The following is a 7,616-nucleotide window of genomic DNA, read 5'->3' as shown; positions in this document are numbered from 1 at the left end:
TTATGTACCATAAGTTTTGGTATACTGTGTTTTTGTTATCATTCAGTTCTAGAAAATTTACACTTTCCTTTTTGATTTCTTCCATGACCATTCATTGTTTAATAGCATGTTGTTCAGTTTCTAGGAACTTGTGTAAATTCTGCTATTTTTCTTACTGTTAATTTATAGCTTTAACATATTGTGGTCCAATATGATACAGGAAGTTACATCAATTTTCCTGAATTTATGCCATGCTTTATGCCCTAATGTATGATCGAGTTTTTCAGAAGATTCCATGTGCAGCTGAGATGAATTTTGTACTTTGTAGAATTAGGGTGAAATGTTCTGTGGATGTCTGTTAGGTCTAGTTCATCTATAGTGTTGTAGAGCTCTCTTATTTCCCTCTTGATTTTCTGCCTCTGTTGATGATAATGAGAAATTTATATCCCCTACTATGATAATGTTGGGGTTTATTTGTGGTTTGTTGTCAAGTAGGTTTTGCTTTATAAACTATGGTGCACCAGTGTTTGGTATGTATACATTTATGATTGTGATGTCCTCTTGTTGGATCATTTCCTTGATGAAAAAAAAGTGTCACTCTGTCTTTTTTTATTTTTTTATTTTTTGAGGCAAGCCCAACAGACTAGCCTTTTTTATGTGAGAAAAAAAGAGTGAATAAGAGAGAGAGAGAGAGAGAAAGAGAGAGAGAGAGAGAGAGAGAGAGAGAGAACTGCAACTCCAGATGCACATGCCCCCTTGTGTGCATGTGTAACTTTATGTATTTGCATCCCTGTGCATCAGGCTTACATAGAGAGACAAACATGAGTCCTTAGGCTTTTTAGGCAAGTGCCTTAACAACTAAGACATTTCCACAGTCCTCTTTGTTCTTTCTTTAATTACTTTTGGTTTGAAGCCTATATTGTCAGATATTAATATAGCCATACCCACTTTTTTTCTTATTTCTGTTTGCTTGGACTATCATTTCCCATCCTTTCACCCTGAAGAGGTAACTATCCTTAGCAATGAGTTGGTTTTCATTTTTTGCCTAAAATTTATTAACATTTTCCATGATTATAAAAAATATCCCATGGTAATACCCATGATAATCCCCCATTTCCCCTTTGAAATTCAATTCTCCATCATATCCCCTTCCCATCTCAATCAGTCTCTCTTTTATTTTGATGTCATGGTCTTTTCCTCCTCTTATGATGGTCTTGTGTAGGGAGTGTCAGGCATGGTGAGGTCATGGATATGCAGGTCCTTTTGTGTCCGGAGGAGCATGTTGTAAAGAGTTCTGCCCTTCCATTGGCTCTTACATTCTTTCTGCAGCCTCTTCCACATTAGACCCTGAGCCTTGGAAGGTGTGATCGAGGTGTTACACAGTACTCCAGTCACTTCTTTCCAGCACTATGATACCTTCTGAGACATCCTAAGGTCACTGCCATCTGAAAAGAAAATATTCTCTACCCAAAGTGAGAGTAGCATTAATATAAGGGTATAAATATTAAGAGAAGTGCTTACTGGACAGTTTGATAAGCATAGTATATAAGTTTATCCAGACATCAGCAGATGTTATACCCCTATGGCTCATGACTACCCCTGTTTTAAGTTTTCAGTATCAGGGATTTATTCCCCCCATGGAGCGGGCCTCCAGTCCAATTGGAGGGTACTTGGTTTCCTCCATGACATACATGCCACTATTGCACCCATTGGCTCATTTGGCCTGGCTGGCCAATTATAAAGCTTGCCGTTTCCACTGTTGAGTATCTTCACTGGTGTTATCTCTTTCTCCCATTGAACTACATGTAGAATAGCTTCTTCCAGCTCTCTGTCAGCTGGTCTACATGTAGGAGGTTATCAGCTCAGTTCCAGCAGGATATCTCAGTGGTCTTGCAGCCCAAGTATGTTGGAGTCTTCAGCAATAGGGTCTTACCATCTATCCCTGGTGGGAAACCAAAGGCCTCAGCAATGGCCTATAATGTTTTGGGGGCATCAGGAACCTCCCTGGACAACAGCTACCTGTAGGTATCCCATCCCTGGCACTGAAAATTTTCTAACAATGATCTTTTTCCTCTAGCAATTTCAGAGTTTCAGGTCTGATGTTAAGGTCTTTAGTCCATTTCGACTTAATTCTTGTGCATGGAGAGAGAGAAGAATCTATTTTTATACTTCTACAGATACATATCCAGTTTTCGCAGGACCATTTGCTGAAGAGGTTGTCTTTTCTCCAATTAGTATTTTTGGCATTTTTATTGAATATCAGGTGGCTATTGCTACCTAGATTTATATTGGGTTCCCCTACTCTGTTTCATTGATCGACATGTCTGCTTTTGTAGCAGTAGTACCATGCTGGTTTTTATTTGTTTTTTTTTTGTTGTTGTTTGTTTTTTTACTATGGCTCTGCAGTATAGGTTAAAATCAGGTATGGTGATACCACCCGCCTTATTTTTATTGCTCAGTATCATTTTACATATTCGAGGTTTTCTGTGATTCCAAATAAAATATTTTGATTGTTTTTTCTATTTCCATGAAGAATGCCTTTTGAATTTTGATGGGGATTGCATTAAATGTGTAGATTGCTTTTGGTAAGATTTCCATTTTCACAATATTGATTCTTCCAATCCAGGAACAAGGGATGTTTTTCCATTTCCTAGTGTGTTCTGCAATTTCTTGCTTGAGTGTTTTATAATTTTCATTGTAGAGATCCTTTACTTCCTTGTTTGATTCTAAAGTTTATTCCAAGGTACTTTATTTTCTTTGAAGCAATTGTGAATGGGAATGATTCTCTGATTTCATCCTCTGTGTGTTTGTTGTTGGTATATAGGAAGGCTACTGATTTCTGTGTATTTATTTTGTATCCTGCTTACATGGCTGTAGGTGTTTATCAGCTCTAACAGTTTGCTGGTAGAGTTTTTAGGGTTCTTTATGTATAGAATCATGTCATCTGCAATTAATTATAACCTGATTTCTTCCTTTTCAATTTGTATCCCTTTTATGTGCATCTCTTGCCTTATTGCTACAGCTAAGACTTCCAGTACTATATTAAGTAAAAGTGGGAACAGTGGACACCCTTGTCTTGTTAGAGCTGATTTTAGTGGAAAAGCTTCAAGTTTTTCCACATTTAGTAATATATTGGATGCAGGCTTGTCATAAATAGCCTTTATTATATTAAGATATGTTCCTTCTATTCCCAGTCTCTGTAGGACTTTTATCATGAAGGGATGTTGGATTTGTCAAACACTTTCTAGGCATTTAATGAGATGATCATGTGATTTTTGTTCTCAGTCCATTTTATAATGTATTACATTTAGTGATTTACGCATGTTGATCCATCCCTGCATCTCTGGTATTAAGCCTACTTGGTCAGGGTGAATGATCTTTCTGATATATTCTTGAATTCTGTTTGCCAATATTTTATTGAGAAATTTTGCATCTATGTTCATGGGGGAGATTGGTCTGTAATTTTCTTTTTTTTTAAATTTTTTAATTTTTTTTATTAACATTTTCCATGATTATAAAATATATCCCATGGTAATTCCCTCCCTCCCCACCCCCACACTTTCCCATTTGAAATTCCATTCTCCATTATATTACCTCCCCATTACAATCATTGTAATTACATATATACAATATCAACCTATTAAGTATCCTCCTCCCTTCCTTTCTCCACCCTTTATGTCTCCTTTTCAACTTACTGGCCTCTGCTACTAAGTATGTAATTTTCTTTATTTGTTCTATCTTTGCCTGGTTTTGGTATCAGGGTGATACTGGATTCATAGAAGGAGTTTGGGAGGATTCCTTCTTTTTCTATTTTATGGAAAAGTTTAAGAAGCAATGGTGTTAGTTCTTCCCTGAATGTCTGGAACAATTCAGCAGTAAATCCATCTGGGCCTGGACTTGTTTTAGTTTGGAGATTTTTGATAACTGCTTGGATCTCCATGCTTGCTATAGGTCTATTTAAGTGAGTAATCTCATCTTGATTTAATTTAGGTAGGTAATATAAATCAAGGAAATCATCCATTTCTTTCAAATATTTATACTTTGTGGAGTATATGCTTTTATAGTATGTCCCTATGATTTTTTGAGTTTCTCTGGCATCTGTTGTGATGTTAGCTTTTTCATCTCTAATTTTATTAATTTATGTCTCTTCTCTCTTTCTTTTGGTCAGATTTGCTAAAGGTTTATCAATCTTGTTTATCCTTTGAAAGAACCAAGTCTTTGTTTCATTGATTCTTTGGATTGTTTTCTTGGTTTCTATTTCATTAATTTCTCCCCTAATCTTTATCATTTCTTCCTGTCTATTGATTTTTGGTTTGCCTTGTTCTTCTTATTCCAAGGCTTTACGGTGAAGCATTAGGTCATTTACTTGCAACCTTTGTGATTTTTTAATACAGGCACTTAAAGCTATAAATTTACCTTTTAGGACTGCCTTCATTGTGTCCCAGAGATTTTGGTGTGTTGTATTCTCATTATCGTTTGACAATAATTTTTTTCATTTCCTTCTTGATTTCTTCATTAACCCATTCATAATTTAGTAGTGTATTGTTTAATTTCCATAAATTTGTGTGTGCTCTATGGCCTTTATTGCCATTGATTTGTAGTTTGATTCCACTGTGGTTAGATAGAATGCAAGGAATTATTTCAATTTTGCTGTATTTGTTGAGATTTGTTTTGTGTCCTAACATATGGTCTATTTTAGAGAATGTTTCATGTGCTGCTGAAAAGAATGTATATTCTGTAGCCTTTGGATGAAATGTCCTATAGATATCTGTTATGTCCATTCCTTCTATCACCTCATTTAGTCCAGATGCCTTTCTGTTTATTTTTTCCCAGGATGACCTGTCAATTGATGAGAGTGGGGTGTTGAAGTCACCCACTACCACTGTGTTTGGTGTTATATGTGACCTTAGTTCTAGTAGCATTTGTTTGATGAACTTGGGAGCCCCCATGTTAGGTGCATATATGTTTATGATTATAATGTCCTCCTGTGTGTCTTTAATCAATATAATGTGGCCTTCCTTATCTTTCTTAATTATGTTGGACTGAAGTCCACCTTGTCAGATATTAGGATAGCAACTCCTGCTTGTTTTCTAGGTGCATTTGCTTGAAACACCATTTTCCAACCTTTTACCCTCAGATAGTATCCATCCTTCGTAGAAAGGTGAGTTTCTTGGAGGCAACAAATTGAAGGATCCTGCTTTTTAACCCAATCTGCAAACCTATGCCTTTTGGTTGGGGTATTGATGCCACTGATATTAAGAGATAATATTGAAAGGTGTGTATTCATTTTTGCCATTTTTATGTAGTTCTTCCTGTTTTACCTTTGCTCTCTTGTGTTAACTACTATTTGAATGGTTGTTTTTTTTTTCCTGGTTCCTTATATTGTGCTTTTCTTTTTCTTCAGCATGGAGGATTCTTTTAAGTATTTTCTGTAGAGCTGATTTTGTCTTCAAACACTCCTTTAGCCTGCTTTTTTCGTGGAATGTCCTTGTTGCTCCATCTAGTTGAATGGATAGCTTTGCAGGAGAAAGTAACCTTGTTTGGCAGTTGTTATCTTTCAGGACTTGGAATATATCACTCCATGCCCTTCCTGCTTTTAAAGTTTGAGTTGAGTAATCTGCTGTAATCCTGATAGGCTTGCCTTTGTAGGTAAATTGATTATTTTTTTCCTGTCCATCTTTTAATTTTTTTTGAAAAATTCCTGACATTGCAGAACTAAACTGAAATGTATTAATATTCCACTCCTACATTTCCATGACAAAAAAGTTCATGAGCAGAAAAGAAAAAAAATGAAAAAGGGGTAAGGGTAGAAGCTTATAAAACTAAATATGGGCCAGGCATGATGGCGCACACCTTTAATCCCAGCACTCGGGAGGAAGAGATAGGAGGATTGCCGTGAGTTCAAGGCCACTCTGAGACTACAGAGTTAATTCCAGGTCAGCCTGGACCAGAGTGAGACCCTACCTCAAAAAACCAAAAAAAAAAAACATAAATATGGATCTTAGCATTAACAGCTGAACAGAGAAAGTAATTAAAATGCTTTAATTAAAAAAATCATGAGTGGATGATAAATTGTGTAGACTGAAAATTTACAAACTATTTAAAACCTGGAATTGCTGACTGTTCAGAAACTACACAGATGGATCATGGGTGGTGGTGGTGAACAGCAGAGAGTATGGATGAATCTTCACTGTTCTAGCTGCTCCCCATGCTACTTGTCTCTGTGGAAAGCCTGCCATTGATTAGATATTGAGCAAGGCTAATGCTGGCAGCAGATCCAGTGATGGTAACCTGCCTATCAGCAGACTCTTCCACTGGGTTTGCAATTTTGATCTGAGCCCCAGACATCTGATGGATCTCATTGATTTTGGCACCCTGACACCCAATTATGCAGCGAAGCAAATCGTTTGGAATGGTAAGTTCATGAGAAGTAGTAGTCTTAGCAGACGCATCCAAACCCCAATAGCCTTTCACCTCTGGAGAGCTGGATTCAACGCCACTGAATCAAGCATTGCCATGTGTCATGGGAAAATGAGACTGTTGCATTGCCAACTGGTGCAGCTTGGTCAACTCTGGCTGTGGAATGGCATACTGTCCTTGAATGGTATAGGCCTCTAGAGGTGGTCCCTCCAGGTCAGGGTTGAGGCACATGGACGGGGTGGTATGGGGAAAGCTCACACTGTCACTGCCTGTGCTGTACCTGTCCTGACCACCTGCAAAGATGACTGGAGAACTTGAGGGCTTGGGCCAGTACAGGATGGTCAAGCCCATTGGGTGGGACTCCAACATGACCATGCAGATCTGTTTGACACACTCAATGATGGACTGTGGAATGCCAGCAATAGTGATGGCCTACTCAGTCGAGTTGGGGAGCATATACCCTGCCACCTGGACCTGAGCCCCTGTACTCTCTCATATTTCCTTGATCTTGCAACCACCTTTTCCAATGAGAGAGCCACACTGACTAGCTGGTACCACCAGCCTTAGGGTAACTGGGGGCTACTGGCAGCTGTGCTATTAGTCATAGAGCTGCTAATGTCCACTTCCAGTTTATCAATGATCATAGCAAAGGCTTTGAAGATGGCATTAGTGGGTCCAGCCAAAGTGATAATTCTCTCAGGACAATTCCCTTCTGAAATATTGATGGGTGCACCACTCTCCTCTGCATCTTCTTAACTGATTCTCCTTTCTTTCCGGTGATACTGCCAACTTCCTTCCCATGCATAAGTAGCCGATGGTGAGAGTGACATTTAATCCACCTTCAATAACACCAGTGTCCATGTCAAGCAGAGTTATGGGGAGCTGGATGTTGAGTGGTCAAGTCTCTGGTTACTGGTGGGGGGATGAAAGCCAAAACTGCAGGCGCGAAGTGACTGAGGGGAAAAGGAGAGTAGCAGGAAGGGGAAGGGCAGGAGGCTGGGGGTGGAACAATAGGGGCTGGTGGGAAGGAGAGGGGGGACCCACTGGTGGGCAGAGGACGATGGGGGTGGAGGAGGAGGAGGAGGAGGAAGGGGGAAAGACACCACAGGGTGGGTGGAGGGCCGAGGAGGGCAGGTGGGCAGAGGGCCAGCGGGAGAAGCACAGGCTGCGGCTGCTCCAGCTGCTGCCTCTGCTGGTCTGGTGACTTTATTTTTCAC

The 7,616-nt window shown here is 39.1% G+C and overlaps 1 pseudogene; it reads right to left on the bottom strand.

Annotated features, from left to right (window-relative positions):
- Positions 1-6,174: 6,174 nt before the first annotated feature.
- On the bottom strand, positions 6,175-7,290 carry LOC101615654 (annotated as a pseudogene).
- Between the last annotated feature and the right edge of the window lie 326 nt (positions 7,291-7,616).

The sequence above is a fragment of the Jaculus jaculus genome, chromosome 1, assembly GCF_020740685.1.
Source record: "Jaculus jaculus isolate mJacJac1 chromosome 1, mJacJac1.mat.Y.cur, whole genome shotgun sequence".
NCBI lineage: Eukaryota > Metazoa > Chordata > Mammalia > Rodentia > Dipodidae > Jaculus > Jaculus jaculus.
This window is presented reverse-complemented; position numbering and strand designations above follow the sequence as displayed.